This window comes from Mobula birostris, chromosome 1 (genome assembly GCF_030028105.1).
Source record: "Mobula birostris isolate sMobBir1 chromosome 1, sMobBir1.hap1, whole genome shotgun sequence".
Lineage (NCBI taxonomy): Eukaryota > Metazoa > Chordata > Chondrichthyes > Myliobatiformes > Myliobatidae > Mobula > Mobula birostris.
The window spans coordinates 243,188,473-243,208,326 of record NC_092370.1 but is presented as its reverse complement, the minus strand read 5'-3'; the positions used below and the strand labels follow the sequence as shown (position 1 = coordinate 243,208,326).

Sequence of the window (19,854 nt, the reverse complement as noted above, 5' to 3'; positions counted from 1 at the left end):
GATGATGAAGACTACCTAGAAGTAAAAGAGCAGATGTACCAGGAGAAATTGACATCTCTGAAAAGACAGCTACAGCAGTTACAGGAAGGCACTTAGCAGGAGGATCAGAGAAGGATGAAGGAACTAAATCAACAGTACAAGGAAGGAATACGAATTGCAGAGCTTTTTCTGCAACTGGAGACAGAAAAAGTGGAAAGGAATTATATTAGAGAGAAGAAAGAAGTGGAGAGAGCACAGGAGCGTCCACCTCAGACCGGCCTGAGCCGCAACCACCTCACGCAGCCTGTCAACAGCATGAGCGAGACCGAGACGGAGCAGCAATCCAAACAGCAGTGGCAGCAACAGCCAGACAAACCCAAACCCCCGGGGAGAAGACAGTCATCGCAGCAAAGGTTCTTGGAACTGTAAAGTGGTTCAACGTATGGAATGGATATGGATTCATCAACAAGAATGACACAAAGGAAGATTTGCTTGTACATCAGACTGCTATAAAAAAGAATAATCCACGGAAATACCTCCCCAGTGTTGGAGATGGTGAAACTGTGGAGTTCGACGTAGCGGAAGGCGAGAAGGGTGCAGAAGCAGCAAACGTAACTGGTCCCGGAGGAGTTCCAGTCCAAGGAAGCCGATATGCTGTGGATAGAAATCATTATCATCATTACAACCCTTGCTGCCGAGGTCCACCACGTAATTACCAACAAGACATTGAAGGTGGAGAGAAAGGAGATAGACCAGAGACAGCAACAGGTGGAGAAAACCAAGATGATCAAAATCAGCAACATCGCCCTGCTTACAGAAGACAGCGTTACTCACCTTACTTTGTTCATCGTCACGATGGTCGCTGCCCACAATATAGCAACCAGCCTCAGGGAGAAATTACTGAGGGTGGTGAAATAAATGAAAACCAGGTTGCTGAGGAAGAAGGTAAACCTAATAGGGGACAAAATCAATTCCATGCAAACAGAACAGCTTTTGCACAAGGTAAATTTTGAACCAATCATTTCCACCATTGAGAATCATACGCTTAATCCTTTGCAGGAAAGTTCCTTTTGCACGTACATATTTTAAATCCTCAGCCAATGTGTCTTGTTTTTCACAAAGTTGGAAAACAGCATCAAAACAGAGGCGAATTCTGGCAACAAACTGTAAGGTTTCTATTGTTGTATTTTCACACTTGTGGTGAATGTGCACCTGAAGGAATTCTCCCTCTTGAGTCTGACAGATGGCACTGCAGGTGATCCTTAATATCAGCAAAACTGTACTTTAACAGCAGCTTAAGAACAATGGTACGAATAACACGATTTTGATCAACTGTGAAATCAAATGGTGAAGGATTAATGGTAAAGTACTGATCTTTCTGCGAGTCATTGGATTGCCCCGACTTTTAGACAATAGACAATAGACAATAGGTGCAGGAGTAGGCCATTCAGCCTTTCGAGCCAGCACCACCATTCACTGTGATCATGGCCAATCATCCACAATCAGTACCCTTTTCCTGCCTTCTCCCCATATCCCTTGACTCCACTATCTTTAAGAGCTCCATCTAACTCTTTCATGAAAGAATCCAGAGAATTGGCCTCCACTGCCTTCTGAGGCAGAGCATTCCACAGAACCACAACCCTCTGTGTGAAAAAGTTTTTCCTCAACTCCGTTCTAAATGGTCTACCCTTATTCTTAAACTGTGGCCTCTGGTTCTGGACTCCCCCAATAACTAGCAGAGACTGCAGATCACCAACCACTTCTTTTGTTGGTGACAAGTCACCTTTGAAGTAGACATTTGCAAAGATTCAGCATGTCATCTAAATCTTTAACAACTTCTATAGATGAGCAGTGTAGAGTTGCAAAATTACCTGGTATGAAAACACCGGAATGGAAAAGCTTACAAAAAGTAAAGGATACAGACCATTCCATCACAGCTAAAGTCTCCCCACTATTGATCATATCTACACAGAGTGCTGTCGTAGGAAAGCAGCATACATCATCAAGGATTCCCACCACCCCGGCCATGCTTTCTTCTCACGGCTGCCATCAGGAGGAAAGTATAGAGGTCTCAAGACTCCACCACCAGGTTCTGGAACAGTTATTACCCCTCAACCATCAGCCCCTTGAACCAAAGGAGATAATACTACTCAACTTCACTTGCCCCATCACTGAACTGTTCCCACATACTATGGATTCACTTTCAAAGATTTCACATCCTATGTTATTGATATTTATTGTTTACTTTTATATTTACTAATCCTATCTTTTTGTACTTGCACATTCGTTGTTTGTTTGTCTCGTGTGTAGTTTTTCATTGATTCTATTGTTTTTCTTTGTATTTACTGAGAGTGCCTGCTAAAAAGAATCTCAGGAGTGTATATAGTAATATAAATGTACTTTGATAATAAATTAACTTTGAACTTTGAACTTTGTTCTGGGGTGGGAGGTCCATATGTGGATGTGAGTGGGTAGAAAGGGGTTTCTTTTGCTGTTATTTTATTTTATTGCCGTTGCTGTGTTATTCTGATAAATATTGTGGGCATACTACGTTAGCACCAGAATGTGTGGTGACACCTGTGAGCTGCCCCCAGCACATTCTTAAGTTGTGATGCAAACAATACATTTCACTGTTTTGATTAGTCGGAACCTGAATCTGCACAATCAGAGCTGCTCGTTTTGTGTTTGTGCATGTACTAGGCAGTTAAAATAAAAACTAAAGACACTGGAAAAGCTCAACAGCTCAGGCAGCATCTATGGAAAGAGAAACTAAATTAACATTACAAGCTCTACAGGACAAAGGATTTTCACCACTTCAATTTCTCTTCCCTCTGATGCAACCAGACTTGTTGAGTATTTCGAGTATTTTGTGGTTTTATCTTAAATATCACACACATGCCTCTGAGGTAACCTCAGATACTCAGGATGGGTGGAGCTTTTCAGCCTGCCTGGATCTGTGGATGTCGTTAAAAACAAGTCGAAGAAATGCTCTTCATATCACTCAATTCTTGTAGTCCAAGATATGAGACCTCTCAGCTGTTCTATCATTGCTGCTGTTACATAAATGTTCAATAAAACACACAAAAATTGTGTTGCTCAGATAACAAATGTGTATTCCAGTATATTTCAATGTTCAAAACTCAAACTAAATTCATTATCAAAGGACATATGTCAACAGATACAACCCTGAGATTTCTTTTCTTGTGAGCATACTCAACAAATCTATAGAATAATAATGCCAGAATTAATAAAAGACCACCCAACTAGTGCGTTCAACCAGAGTGCAGAAGACAACAAACTGTGCAAACCGGAAAAGATTAAACAATAATAATAGATAAATAAACAGTAAATAATGAGAACGTGAGATGAAGAGTCCTTGAAAGTGAGTCCGTTGGTTGTCGGAACTTCTCAATAATGAGGTAAGTAAAGTTATCCCCTTTGGTTCAAGAGTCTGATGGTTGAGGGGTAGTAACTGTTTCTGAACCAATTGCTGTGAGTCCTGAGGCTCCTGTATCTTCTTCCTCATGGCAGCAGCATCATTTTGTTCGTTGCAAAAGAGCAAATAGTGAAACTTGACATTGAGATCTAAATTTATTCAGCCTTTATTCCAACTCGGTTCTTAAACTGTTATCCAGTTCCCAATAGTATGGTAGACAAAACTACAAAGACCTCCATTAAGGATTAATGACATCTGCCTCAGCAAGGCTAATAGTGTTATGCCCTTTCTTCTGTTTTCATCAATTCATTTTGAACATTTCATTCTAAGCTGCCAAACATCCTTTTTTTTTGATATTGTTGTGGTCGCTGAGCTTGGCAGTTAGCTTGCAGACATTTCATCAGCAGTCGAGGTGACATCCTCAGTGCGCAGTCATTGGTCTTTTACTCTGGGAGTGCTCACATCTATTTAGGCCCCTGTTCACTTGCGTCAGTCCTGATTGGCTGCCCCTTCAGTTGACCTTTGAATTCTCTTTGGTCTATGAACTCTTAAGAGCCAAAGAAATGTGTGTCAATGGAATGCAAACGCTGCAACATCAAACGCCTCAACCCGAGTTACCAATATGCATCATCATCCTTTTTTTAATAATCAGACAGGCAATTGAAGGGACAACTAACCGGCTCATTAGTTCACTGCCAGAGATATCACTGAGGATGTGTTTTACCTCATGAATTAACAAATGATCTTGACCTTGAGTATGAGTGTACTCACAAGGAAACAGAATTTTGGAAGCAAACAAAAAAACTTTGGAGAATAATGCATATTGAAAGCCCATGTGTTGAGTGGATCAGTATTGTAATGGGTAAGGCCACCAAAGGGAAAAGGCTGTTGCTAATCTTGAGTGAGTACAGCCATGATGGTATTACAGGCTTTTTGCCCAGCTCTTGCTAGTCGTTTACTAAAATATTCCAGAAACCGTTAGCAACACACACAAAATGGTAGAGGAACTCAGCAGGTCCGGCAGCATCCATTCAGGGGAATAACCAGAAAATGTCTCAAGACGAGACTCTCCATCAGGACTGGAAGAGAAGTGGGAAGAAGCCAAAATAAGAAGCTGGGGGGAGGGGAAGGTTAATGAAATGAGAAAAATAGGAGATGACAGTTGGGAGAGTTAAAAGGATAAAGAAGAAAGAATCTGTGAGGAGATGACAGCGGACCGTGGGGGAAAAGGGAAGGGGAATGGACACCAGGGGCAGGTGATGGACAGGTGAAGAGAAATAAAGGAGTTAGACCATTCACTCTTGATACAGGGATGCTCTCTTCCCTGATGCTCTGGGCTCCCAACCAAAGGTTTGAGCATTCCACTCTCACGACCTCGCAGAGCAAAATGCCTGCTGTGGTTGGCCAAATTTTAAATTCCAGTGAACAGTATATTTTGCAAATGTGAGTAGATTTACCTCTGGAGCGAGTGAAAGAGCATGTTCAGACATGAAAATTAGGAGCAAGTGCAGGGCAAACTACCACTCCAGCTTGCTCTATCAGTTAATAAGCCATGATGAAATGGTGCAGTAGACTCAATGAGCCAAATGGCCTAATTCTGCTTCTATGTCTTATGGTCTGATAAGATCATGGCTGATCTGACTGTAAACTCAATGCCAGATTGCTAATTATCTGTGGTAACTTTTAATTTTTCTTATCTACCCATACTTCAAAATTATTCAAAGACTCTGCTTCTACTGTGCTTAAAGAGAATTCTAAAGGCTTGAGATCATCTAAGAGCAATAAGAAATCACCACGCCTATATGTCCTAAATCTAAACCCTCTTGTTTTTAAATGATGACTTCTTAATTCTGCATTCTCCCACTAAAGAAAACATCCTGTCCATATTCACCCTATTAAGACCTTGGAGAGTTTCAATCAAGTTCACTCTCAGGTTTTTGACCCACAGAAGCCCAGCCTCTCTATACTTCAAAATACAAGCTGCCTACTCAGGGTGTCAATCTTCACTGAACTGTTTCCAGTGCATTTCCCTCCTTCCTTGAATAAAGAGCCCAATATTATAGAAAGTACTCCTTGTGGCCTCAACAATACCCTATAGAGCAGGAAAATACTTCCCCACTTCTGTATTCACTTCCTGCAGCAAAGAAATAATAATATTCTACTATTTCTTTATCTAGCTTCAGCTGAATATCATAGGCCTTGTACACCTCTGCGGCAAGCCATAGAGCATTGGACGTCTAGGTTTCTCAGGCACCTGTATTTACCTATTGTTGTCATTAAGCCCTTGTGTTTGCTGTTTACTCTTGTCCAGTTAATTGTGACTGGCACGGGTTTTCAGTATTTCATGATTATGTAAAGCGGGCACCTGTTCAGCGCTCATTGCGGGGTCCTTGTGTTGTGAATAATTTGTCTTGCAGTGTCACTCAGTCATGCCACCAATATTATGTTGGAATTCCTATGTATAACCTCTTTTTCCTGTTCCTACATGGGAGTCTGCAGTTCCTCCACATCAGAGTCCAGTTGTTGCCAGCGCTCACCATGACACTGAATGTTTACCTTTCTGAAACATATCCACATTTCTCTATCTAAATAAAATCCAGCATCCTCTCCCCAACCGCTGAGTAACTGAGTCCCAATATGCCCAACAGTTCTTATGAGCTCTAATTTCATGGCAGTTTCTCAAAAAATGTACGAAGAGTCAACCACATCTGTTGTATGGGGTTCACCCAATATTTGAACATTCAATGCTGAGCAAAGGCTTTACCTGAAAACACTGAAATTATTTGCAAAGTACTCACTTCTGAGTGTGAGAATTAAGCAAGTGAGTGCAAATAGCAGGCATAATTATCTTCCCTGATGATGCACAGGCTGCTGAGTACCTGCCTCTCTCGCAGTGTGTTGTGTACAGTGCAAGGCAGGGAGCTAAATACCTTCTCAACAATCCCCTGAACTGGAAGCTTTCTTCAGGGCTTTGAATGAGAAAACTTCATGAAGCTGCAGAAAGATAAGTAAAACACATATTCTCATGATCAGCATTAAACAAGGTAAAGCACGCATGCAGCGTTCTATAGCTATGCTGTGCAGTGAACTTGTGGTGCAATGATAGCTTAAGAGTGATGAAGGAGGGAAAGATGGCGCAGAGGTTTTTGTGGACCTGGGCGACTTCTTCCAATTCATCTGTGCCACCATTTAAATCTCCTCTTCTTATGTCTTCTTTTTTCCTTCTCAAGGTGGCTGGAGTCCTGTCAGACAGCTGCGCTCAAACTACATTCTTCATGGGTGGTGGGTTCTCACTCTCAGAACTTGCTGAACGGCCCGGGGTTTCAGTATCTTTAAGAGCGGCCTGGAAGACGGGTGTCTTTGGCATGCGACCCTGTGAACGACCCAATTCCTCGCCGATGTCACAGCGGATTAAGACATTGGGACAGCAGGCGCACCTGTTGGAGACCTCTCACGCTGGTGAATGAGAGTCTGCTGGATCTTGAGTCGGGGAACTCAAACAAATGATGCTGCAGATTGTAACATCGAAACAGCCAACTGTTGGCCTCCCTGCTCGCTGTGGTAGAGTGATATCTCTCTGTCCTTCACTAATGAGAGAGAGATTCTAACTGAGATATCGAAGTGTTGGAATGAACAATAATTTCTGATGGGCTGTATATCACGGTCTCTGGGGGCTTCGCTATTGCTGGCATGGTGGGTGGTGGGGTTGAAGAGTTTCCTGGAGCAAGTGGGGGGAGGGGAAGGGGGGAGGATTAATGCTTTTGCAGCTACTTGTGCGTGGGAAGGGGAGGGGGCTTTAGGGTTCTAACGTTTTTCTGTCATTCATTATTTGGGGTTTTTTTCTCTGTTCATGGATATATGTGAAGAGTAAGAATTTCAGGCTGTATACTATATACATTCTCTGAGAATAAATTGCATCATTGAACCATTAATCCATTGAACAATAAACATAATACTTCCTTCAGAGTACGTCTACTAATTGCTTATCAATGTTAGGAAGGCTTAAGACCCACAGATATTGCTGTTTCAAGGGCAAATAGAGTGGATAGAGATGGATGTGTTTCAACCATGTTTACTCCAAGTTAAAGTCCAAACTAATCTGTGCAGGAACATAGAACATAGAATAGTACAGCACAGTACAGGCTTTTCGGCCCACATCATTGTGCCGACCCTCAAACCCTGCCTCCCATATAACCCTCCACCTTAAATTCCTCCATATACCTGTGATGTAATACCTTCCTCATATACCTGTGAGGAAGTGATGTAAAATAGAGTTTATGAACAGGAAATGATGTCTGTACAAAAAGAACTACATACAAAACTAACAGTGTCTTAGTCAGTCACAGTTAACCATGGATATTGCATCCTAGCTGTCTGGATATATAAGCCAGGGCAGTACCACATGGAGAGCTAGTTGTTGCCCATCTGATGAAGTCAAAGGAATGACAGAGTTTGGAACAGTTTGGTGCCAGCAGTATTCCAGGAGTTCCCAGTCAGTGTTGAATTCAACTTGGGACTACCTCAGGGACTCCAGCTCTAGACTTTTTCCCCACAGTGTTTTACTCCAGAAAGACCTTGCCATGAGTGGAGAGAGCTGGAAGGCAGTGGAGGGTTGAGGTTCGGTCCTGCCAAAAGGTCTCAGCCTGAAACGTCGACTGTACCCTTTTCCATAGCTGCTGCCTGGCCTGCTGAGTTTCTCTGGCAATTTGTGCGCGTTGGAGGTTTGAGATCAGAGGTTTCCTTCTCCTAGATGAGCTGCCAACCATGGCTGACGAGCCCCATCTGCTCAAAGCGAGTGCTTTTAAAGTGCCAGTAACCTGCATTTGCCCTTCTCCTGTCAGTAGAAATAGTTCCGCTGGGCTTTGTAGCTGAGGCACACAGGAAGGACTAGAGTTAGATTTGTTTGTCAAAGGCTATTTGAGATGCACGCTATTGACAGCATTTAATAGGTAGTGGGAGTTTGTCCTCATTACCACCTCCAGCTATAACAACCTTACGGATCCATCAGGGATAGACAGCTTATGCATTTCTGATGAAAAGATCAAAACAAAAAGCTGTCACCCAGATTTCAGAACAGGAAGTGAGGATTGTACAAAACAAATTGCATACAGAATGAACAGCACCTCTAGAGGTAGAACAGAGAATCGCCAGCATTATCAGTATACAGTGGAGAACAATGGGAATTCCAGATGAATGAAATTGCACCAAATGCACCCCCTGAGTTATGCCTGCACTCTACATTACAAAACCAATTTAGAATCAGAATCAGGTTAAATATCACTGTGCATGCTGTGAAATAGTCGTGAGTCCCGATGAACGGTTTCAGCCTGAACGTAGACTGTTTATTCCTTTCCATAGATGCTGCCTGACCTGCTGTGTTCCTCCAGTATTTTGTGTGTGCTGTCATGAAATTTGTTCATTTGTAGCAGTACAGTGCAATGCATAACAAAAAAGCTATAAATTACAGTAAGAAATATATATAAAAATTAAATGAATGAAGCAGTGCAAAAAGAGAGTAAAAAATATTGAGGGAGTGTACATTGTCCATTCAGAAATCTGATGGCAGAGGGGAAGAAGCTGTTCCTAAAATGTTGAGTGGGTGTCTTCAGGCTCCTTGATGGTAGCAATGAGAAGAGGGCATGCCGTGGGTGAGATTCCTTAATGATGGATGCCACCTTTTTGAGGCAAATGGATAGCAGATGTTTCAAGTAAATTCCTACATCAGTTTCTTAATTAAATTAAACAAGTGGTGCAAAAAAAGTCAGCAGAAAAAAATTAGCCAGAGGGCATGCCCCGGGTGTTGGGGGTGCTTAATGCTGGATGCTGCCTTCTTGAGGTATTGCCTTCTGAAGATGTGTCACATGCAGTCAAAGCTAAAGTTTAACCCCTTTTACTGTTCATAGGTATTCTGCTATAGGAGCTCACTTCACTTACTTCCACCAGTAGATTCCCTAATCCTGGCTTCTACATTCAGTTCCCTCCAATTATGGAGATATTGTAGTAATCCTATAGACAATTGTATAATAAATATATCCTACGTGCTAACATCACTGCAACAATTTACAATTTTGCAATTTTCATTTATGTTCATTCTTGGAAGTTCAAGATTAACAATCAGAAATATTCTGTGTATTTCAATTAATTGGTAAGGAGCTACATAATTTTGCATGTTCAACTTTCAATTATTGTAGCAGTGAAACAAATTATTTTTAATTATCTGTGACGGGCACTTGATGCAAAATAATAGCTGGCACTGTGTAGATTCATTTTCACCACTAGTGTTGGCAAGCTGGTTTTCTTTGTGCTATTTTCAGTCAGTAAGGTATGTGCGTTTTTTGAAGCAGGATACATCTGTCACTTCAAGAATCTTCATTTGAGGTGGCATTATGAAATGAAAGCAAAGTTGGGATCTACGTTTCCACTAAAGTTTTTTTTAGAGCTGTGCAGACCAACTGTTGCTCTGAGCAGGAAATGTTTACACAGCCTGAAAATTGCATAGCACTTTAAATATTTGTCTTTCTATTCTAACAGTTTTTTTAATTAGAAGTTCTTACTAGATTATGACATTTTTGAAAGATAACTTAACAAAAAAAATCAGAATACGGATATTTTTCACATCAAACCAACACAAAGATTTTGGAAAGGTGAAAAAATAACAGGGTTGTTATCATGGGTGACTTTAACTTCCCTAATATTGATTGGCACCTGATTAGTTCCAAGGGTTTAGATAGGGCAGAATTTGTTAAGTGTGTCCAGGATGGATTTCTGTCACAGTATGTGGACAGGCTGACCAGGGAGAATGCCATACTAGATCTAGTACTAGGTAATGAACCGGGTCAGGTCACAGATCTCTCAGTGGGTGAGCATCTGGGGGACAGTGACCACTGTTCCATGGCCTTTGTAATTATCATGGAAAAGGATAGAATCAAAGAGGACAGGAAAATTTTTAATTGGGGAAAGGCAAATTATGAGGCTATAAGGCTAGAACTTGCGGGTATGAATTGGGATGATGTTTTTGCAGGGAAATGTACTATGGACATGTGGTCGATGTTTAGAGATCTCTTGCGGGATATAAGGGATAAATTTGTCCCGGTGAGGAAGATGAAGAATGGTAGGGTGAAGGAACCATGGGTGACAAGTGAGGTGGAAAATCTAGTCAGGAGGAAGAAGGCAGCATGCATGAGGTTTAGGAAGCAAGGATCAGATGGGTCTATTGAGGAATATAGGGAAGCAAGAAAGGAGCTTAAGAAGGGGCTGAGAAGAGCAAGAAGGGGGCATGAGAAGGCCTTGGCGAGTAGGGTTAAGGAAAACCCCAAGGCATTCTTCAATTATGTGAAGAAAAAAAGGATGACAGGAGTGAAGGTAGGACCGATTAGAGATAAAGGTGGGAAGATGTGCCTGGAGGCTGTGGAAGTGAGCGAGGTCCTCAATGAATACTTCTCTTCGGTATTCACCAATGAGGGGGAACTTGATGATGGTGAGGACAATATGAGTGAGGTTGATGTTCTGGAGCATTCTGATATTAAGGGAGAGGAGGTGTTGCAGTTGTTAAAATACATTAGGACAGATAAGTCCTCGAGGCCTGATGGAATATTCCCCAGGCTGCTCCACAAGGCGAGAGAAGAGATTGCTGAGCCTCTGGCTAGGATCTTTATGTCCTCGTTGTCCACGGGAATGGTACTGGAGGATTGGAGGGAGGTGAATGTTGTTCCCTTGTTCAAAAAAGGTAGTAGAGATAGTCTGGGTAATTATAGACCAGTGAGCCTTACGTCTGTGGTGGGAAAGCTGTTGGAAAAGATTCTTAGAGATAGGATCTATAGGCATTTAGAGAATCATGGTCTGATCAGGGACAGTCAGCATGGCTTTGTGAAGGGCAGATCGTGTCTAACAAGCCTGATAGAGTTCTTTGAGGAGGTGACCAGGCATATAAATGAGGGTAGTGCAGTGGATGTGATCTATATGGATTTTAGTAAGGCATTTGACAAGGTTCCACACGGTAGGCTTATTCAGAAAGTTAGAAGGCACGGGATCCAGGGAAGTTTGACCAGGTGGATTCAGAATTAGCTTGCCTGCAGAAGGCAGAGGGTGGTGGTGGAGGGAGTACATTCAGATTGGAGGATAGTGACTAGTGGTGTCCCACAAGGATCTGTTCTGGGACCTCTACTTTTCGTGATTTTTATTAACGACCTGGATGTGGGGGTAGAAGGGTGGGTTGGCAAGTTTGCAGACGACACAAAGGTTGGTGGTGTTGTAGATAGTGTAGAGGATTGTCAAAGATTGCAGAGAGACATTGATAGGATGCAGAAGTGGGCTGAGAAGTGGCAGATGGAGTTCAACCCAGAGAAGTGTGAGGTGGTACACCTTGGAAGGACAAACTTCAAGGCAGAGTACAAAGTAAATGGCAGGATACTTGGTAGTGTGGAGGAGCAGAGGGATCTCAGGGTACATGTCCACAGATCCCTGAAATTTGCCTCACAGGTGGATAGGGTAGTTAAGAAAGCTTATGGGGTGTTAGCTTTCATAAGTCGAGGGATAGAGTTTAAGAGTCACGATGTAATGATGCAGCTCTATAAAACTCTGGTTAGGCCACACTTGGAGTATTGTGTCCAGTTCTGGTCACCTCACTATAGGAAGGATGTGGAAGCATTGGAAAGGGTACAGAGGAGATTTACCAGGATGCTGCCTGGTTTAGAAAGTATGCATTATGATCAGAGATTAAGAGAGCTAGGGCTTTACTCTTTGGAGAGAAGGAGGATGAGAGGAGACATGATAGAGGTGTACAAGATAATAAGAGGAATAGATGGAGTGGATAGCCAGCGCCTCATCTCCAGGGCACCACTGCTCAATACAAGAGGACATGGCTTTAAGGTAAGGGTTGGGAAGTTCAAGGGGGATATTAGAGGAAGGTTTTTTATTCAGAGAGTGGTTGGTGCGTGGAATGTACTGCCTGAGTCAGTGGTGGAGGCAGATACACTAGTGAAGTTTAAGAGACTACTAGACAGGTATATGGAGGAATCTAAGGTGGGGGCTTATATGGGAGGCAGGGTTTGAGGGTCGGCACAACATTGTGGGCCGAAGGGCCTGTACTGTGCTGTACTATTCTATGTTCTATGTTCTATGTTGAAACCACAACTCACTCACAGGTAAACTGTGTCAGGGAGTCAAACAACTGATAGGCACAATTGCAAAAGTAAAATGTTATAACTAGATGGCACTGGCATTTAGCAGACCAGCGGTATATTTACAATGAATTATCGACTTCTATTCTGTGTTTGCTGTTGCAATTTGTAACAGTATTGTAACTTGAAACACTGACAATGTAAATACATTGAAGCTTTAAAATGTTTCAAAGTAAAGTTTGTGGCAAGTTTGTTATTTGAGAAATTTATGGATTAGATTCCTTAACATAATTAATTTGAGGATATTTCACAATGGTATTCACATAGATTTCAAAATTATTTAGCATTGCATAAAAGAAAATTCCATCTGCACAGCACCAAAGACTATGTGCAGGAGATGGGGGTCATTTCAGTTACTGAGTGGTCCTGTCTCTGCGCAGCTGAAAAGAAACAGTGGTTCAGCTCATTGTCTTCTGTACTGTGTGCCAATATGAGTAATAAAGAAACAACGGAGTATAAAGAATTCAATTCAATGTAGATCAATGTGTCTACCCATGCTGTGACACAGAGATTCTCGGGTTATATAGGATCACTGATACACTACCATGTCTGCATAGTATCTGCCATTCAGTTAGTTACCTTAAATAAATCGCCATATCTTATACTTGACACTCAATTAATCACCTTCTACATTGTACTCGTAGCTGAGTAGAGATGACACAGTATCAGAGATTTATTTTTAGCATCAGAGATGTAGATGTTTCCAGGTGCATTCCACTACTTGATGAATTGCTTTATATTGTTTTATCAACATGGCTTGCTTTGGACAAGAAAGAACATGAGGTAAAAAAAACTGAATGTATCTCTTGACATTCACTTCAGAAAACTGACTTTCAAACTGCTATTTGCATGCATATTATGTTGCGAGTTTATCAAACATTGGTTAGAGTGAAACTGGACTCTTACATTTTTTTCTAATTGTCACATTTCAAGAAGTTGCCAGAGGCGATACAGAAGGATTTACTAGAAAGGTTGCAGAGTCTTGGGAATTCAATTGTGAGTCCCAAGCAATGCTTTTCCTCTCCTATTCTCACCACTTTCTAGTGAAGCACTATTGAAACTGTCCTGGCCAGCTGGATATGGAGGACTGCTGAAAGAATCATTGGGGTCTCTCCCCCTTCCAACGTCTTCCAGAAGCACTGCAAATGTAGTGCCATCAGTAATGTCAAAGACCCCTCCATTCCTCCCCACAATCTTTTTGACCTCCTGCCATCAAGCAGAAGGTACTGCAGCATTAGAACCAGAACTCTTAGGCTGCATAGCAGCTTTCTCAACCAGGCTATGAGACTTCTTAACACCTGCTGCTATCCAGTATACATGTACATCCTGAACGCCCTGCTACCCCTACTCTCCAACTCGCAGACACACTCTCACCTTTCACAGGACACATTCCATCTTTTTTTGCTGCCGTTTCACATATTTATACCACTGCTTGTTTTATTATAATAGTGTCAGTAACAATACACTGGCTCACAGAAAAATGCACCTCACACTTAGGTCAACCTGTCAATCTTCAGACCATGCCACTAAGGGACTTGTGCTGATATTATTTTGCGACTCTGTGTGCTGGATAATTTTCTTAAGGTTGTTGTAGCTGGGGTTGGTAATGGGGACAAGCTCCCACGACCTATTAAACGCTCTCATTGGTGGGTGCCTCAAATAGCCTCTGACAAGAAGTCTGGCTTAGCTACCAAACTCAGTGGAAGTGTTTCTACTGACAGGAAAAGGGGCAAATGTGGGTTACTGGCACCTTAAAACCAATTGCTTCAGACATCATCATCATCAGCCGTGGCTGGCAGCTCATTCAGAAGAAGGAAAACTCTGATCTCAAACCTCTGCTGCTGTGCGACTATACTCACTCATGGGGAAGGTTTCGGAAGTAAACTCCGAAGGAAAAATCCGGAAGTGGAGTCCCTAAGGCGTTGAGTTCAACATTGGCTGGCAACTCCTGCAACGCTGTTGGTGCAGAATGGTATCAGTCTCTGCCTTTCCTTTGGGTTCATCAGCTGTGTGGAGAGAGGGAGCTTGCTACATTGGCAACAGCTTGCTCTCCATATTGTACTAACAACCAGGTCCAGTTGCTGGACTTGTATATCTGCATATCTAGACAGGCAGGACATAACAACCCTGACCAACAGAGGCTTCATCATGCTCTGGATGCAACTGAGTGTGGTCAGATGTAGTGTGTTTTACACCTTTGCCCCAGAGGAATGATGTTCATACAGCTGTATACAAGTGCATGTTTGAATGGCAATACATTTGAACTTGAACTTATAAGGTTCATTTGGCTTGTTCTTCTTGGATCAAGAAGGATTGAGGAGAAATGTAATGATTTTGATGGAGGGAAGCTGTTTCCTGTAGTGTGTGATTCTCTGACCTAGCAACACAGGTGTAAAATGTTTGACAAAATATGGAGGAGAGAAGACATGAGAGAAAATCTTTTTAACTCAAAAACAGTTTGAGTATCCGAAACTCACTGCCTATAAGAGTAATGAACATAATCTTTAGTGTGATAGGAATACTCTTTCCCCACAGAGCTTTGGGTTGGTATAGTGTCTTTAATGTAGAAAACTATTCAGCATTAAACAACTCCATCATCTTCTGCTCTGGGAATTGCAAAGCATCAGATTGCTAGATCCTGCAATGGATAGTGAGGGAAACAGTCGATGAAGGGTCTTGACCCGAAACGTCGACTGTACCTCTTCCTATAGATGCTGCATGGATGGTGAGAACTGTCTTTGGCAACCTTCTGCTGGAATCTGTTGCTGTGAAAAGTCTCCCTGTCCTCTAACACGAGTAAAATGTCTCGTGAGACCACTGCTCCTTATTGCCTGACTAAGTCCATGCTTTTATCTGCAATCAGCCCTCCCATTCTCTTTCTCTCACCACAGTATCCATCCATTTGGTCGCAAAACAAGCTCTATTGCTGAATGAGTATTGCTTGTATCATTGTGTGTCTGTTTGAGAGCTGGCAGATTGTACCTCAAGAGCTAGGAGCTTCATGATAATGTAGCAGTTAGTACGACACTATTACAGCTCAGGGCATCAGAGCTGAGAGTTCAATTCTGACGTGACCTGTAAGAAGTTTGTATCTCCTTCTGGTGTGCATGTGGGTTTCCTCCCACAGTCCAAAGGTGTACTGGTCTGTAGGTTAATTGGTCATTGTAAGTTGTCCTGTGATTAGGCTAGGGTTAATTAAGAGATTTGCTGCCCAGTGTGGCTCATTGGGCTGAAGGGTCTGTCCTGCACCGTATCCTTAAGCCCTTTCTATGCCATGGTCCTTTACCATTAACCGAGAGGACCATTGACCCCAGGTTGGAAACCACTGGTTTAATTAAATAAACTAGAGGGCATAGGTTTAAGGTGAGGGGGAGAATTTTAATTGGAACATGAAGGGCAATGTTTTCACCTAGACAGTGGTCAAAAGTGGAACAAGCTACCAGAAGACACGTTGACAACATTTAAAAGGTACTTGGACAGGTACTTGGATAGGAAAGTTTTAGAGCAGGGGTTCCCAAACTGGGGTCCACTGACCCCCCCTTGGTTAATGGCTGGGGTCCTTGGGCTTAAAAAAGTCGGAGGGATATGGGATTATCTTAGATGGAAATCTCAGTCAGTATTAGCCAGTTGGGCCATATGGCTTGTTTCTGTCCTGTATAGATCCACAAACCGGAGGGAGACCTTCACCCAGAGGGTGGTGTGAGTATGGAACCAGCTGACATCGGGAGTGGTGGATGTGGGTTTGTTTGCAACATTTAAGAGTAGATTGGATGTACATGGATGCGAGGAGCATGGAGGTCTATGGTCCAGGTGCGGGTCAATGGGTTTAGGCAGAACAGTTTTGCATGGCTGAAGTGCCGTTTCATTGATATCGTACTCTATGAAAAGCAAACAGAAAATAACCTGGAGACATAGGAACCTATGTTGGAACACATGCTGGACTCCGGAACAACACTAAAAGATTGGAGGATCTCAGTGCTGTTCATTGACTATAGCTCAGCATTTAATACCATCATTCCCACAATCCTGATTGAGAAGTTGCAGAGCATGGGCCTCTGTACCTCCCTCTACAACTGGATCCTCAACTTCCCAACCGGAAGATCACAGTCTGTGCGGATTGGTGATAACAAATCCTCCTAGCTGACAATCAACACTGGCACACCTCAGGGGTGTGTGCTTAGCCCACTGCTCTACTCTCTATATACACATGACTGTGTGACTAGGCATAGCTCAAATACCATCTATAAATTTGCTGATGATACAACCATTGTTGGTAGAATCATAGGTGGTGACGAGGGGGTGTACAGGAGTGAGATATGCCAACTAGTGGTATGGTGCCACAGCAACAACCTGGCACTCAACATCAGTAAGACGAAAGAGCTGATTGTGGACTTCAGGAAGGCTGAGATGAAGGAACACGTACCAATCCTCGTAGAGGGATTAAAAGTGGAGAGAGTGAGCAGTTTCAATTTCCTGGTTGTCAAGATTTCTGAGGAACTAACCTGGTCCCAACATATCGATATAGTTATAAAGAAGGCAAGACAGCGGTTATACTTTATTAAGAGTTTGAAGCAATTTAGCATGTCAACAAATACACTCAAAAACTTCTATAGTTGTACCATGGAGAGCATTCTGACAGGCTGCATCACTATCTGGCATGGAGGGGCTACTGCACAGGACTGAAAGAAGTTGCAGAAGGTTGTAAATCTAGTCAGCTCCATCTTGGGTACCAGCCTACAAATTGTCCAGGACGTCTTTAAGGAGCGGTGTCTCTGAAAGGCAGCATCCATTATTAAGGACCTTTAGCACCCAGGGCATGCCCTTTTCTCACTGTTACTATCAGGCAGGAGATACAGAAGCCTGAAGGCACACACTCAGCGATTCAGGAACAGCTTCTTCCCCTGTGCCATCCGATTCCTGAATGGACTTTGAAGATTTGGACACTACCTCACTTTTTTAATATACAGTATTTCTGTTTTTGCACATTTTTAATAATCTATTCAATATGTGTAATTTACTTGTTTATTTATTATTATGTTTTATTTTATTTATTATTACTATTTTTTTTTTCTGTCTCTACTAGATTTGAATTGCTGCTGCTAAGTTAACAAATTTCGCATCACATGCCAGTGATAATAAACCTGATTCTGATTCTCATTCTGAGTCAGGCAGCATCAATGTAGGGAAATGAACAGTTGACGTTCCAGGCCAATTCCCCTCATCTGGACATTTTGGATCCGATCCATATATTCTTAATGTTCCCCTAGGAGTCTTCGGTTGTTCCAGAAACCTTTGAAATGAAAACATGCACACGTGAAGAATATGTTTGTGCGCACTGGTTACGCAGAATGGAAACTGTTTCACTCAATGTCTTCTGCACTACAGCAGGCACAACTTATCCATGCAGTCCAGATCAAAGACAATGATCCAAGATGTAATTGTCCATTACCTTCCATAAATGCTGCCTGACCCTCTGATCTCCTCCAGTTCTTTCTGTGTGGTATCAAATAATCTGGATTCCTTTAGTTTCTGCATTGTTTAGCCTGTAGTAGAGTCATGCTAACTGCTATGTTATCATGGGGAACCACAGCAGCATAGCCATTAGTGCAATATGATAACAGCTGGCAGTGTAGGAGGTCAAAGTTCAATTCCAGCACCATCTGTGAGGGATTTCTACTTACTCCTAGTGAATGTGCGGATTTCCTCAGGGTGTTCTGGTTCCCTCCCACATTGCAAAGACGTACTGAGTAGTAAGTTGATTGGTCATTGTAAATTGTCCCGTGATTAGCCCAGAGTTAAATAAGTGGGTTAATGAGCAGTCAGCTCATTGAGCCACAGGACCTGCTGTACACTGTATCTCTAAATAAATAAATATTAGTTAGTCTGGAATAAAGCAAGGGCCAAAAGGGCCTATCCCCCTCTGTATCTCAATCAATCAAACTTCCATCATTAATGCCGGCTTTAAAATAGCTGGACTATCCTTCAAACCGAACATCTCTGAGGATGGGTTATTGGCCATTTTTATTTGTTATGGATGATCCCAGCTACCCCTTCAATTTGACCAGTCAGTCACCAATTAAAGGACAATTGGGAGACATTACAGCCTCTCAAAGCCCAACCCTCCATCCCGGTCATGAGAGGTGGAAAAGAGTGAGGCTGGCCAACAGGGCTCCGGTGTACTTTGTAGAGGCCAATCTCCCATACAGTGGATGTAATGGATTGCTGAAGTGCTGAGGAACTCCAACCATTCTATCGACTTCGGAGGACAATGGAGACGGGAAATTATCAATGGTCTACGCTTCACTGGGAGCTAAGGGCCCAAAGAAAGGAGGAAGAGAATACAAATGCCAGCTCTGCAAGTAATATCCACATCTTACAGAAGACTTTTTCATAAAGCTCCTCAGTACCATGAAAGCTCTGCTTTATTTTCCAACTCCCATCCAAAGAAGACTTTTGTTATTTTACAAAGAGTTTGACAGCAAAAGGAATATAAAACACACACAATAAATTTCATGTATCTTCCCATGACAGTCACATAAAACAGTATTTACACACTACAGAGCTGTAAGCAAGGTTATAAATTACACAGGACATTTCTTATTGGTTTGCATCTCTGCCTTGCTGGTTTTGACATATTTTGTGACCTGGAGCAAAGAAAAATATTGAGAGACTTAAAATCTAATTGCATCTGTAGTTGGCCATTTGTAACAGTCAGACTTACTTCCTCTCCAGTTCTTCAGCTATTAATGAGACCAAGGTTTATTCCACATAAATACAGATTGAAACAAGTGAAGTATATGCTGATATCTTTTAACATATTACTTATACAGGTAGATTTAATGGAGAGGTTTACCAGCTTTCATCATCATTATTATGTGCAGTATCGTATGACATGGACGATTGTTCTAGGCAAATTTTTCTGCAGAAGTGGTTTGCCATTGCTGCCTTCTGGGCAGTGTCTTTACATGACGGGTGATCCCAGCCATTATCAATACTCTTCAGAGATAGTCTGCCGGGCATCAGTGGTCACATAACCAGGACTTGTGATATGCATAAGCTGCTCATATGACCATCCACCATCTGCTCCCATGACTTCACGTGACCCTGATCATGGGGCTAAGCAGGTGCTACAAGGCTAGAGGAGGGAAGGAGCACATTACACCTCTTTTGGTGGAGACATATCTCCACCCCACCACCCAAATACCAGCTTAAACCTCATGAAAACTGCATTGTTTCTAATCTTTAATTCTACAACACACT

The 19,854-nt window shown here is 42.3% G+C and overlaps 1 pseudogene; it reads left to right on the top strand.

Moving 5' to 3' along the window:
* Window positions 1-279: 279 nt before the first annotated feature.
* LOC140194069 (Y-box-binding protein 1-like) lies at window positions 280-1,238 on the top strand (annotated as a pseudogene).
* The last annotated feature ends 18,616 nt before the right edge of the window (window positions 1,239-19,854 follow it).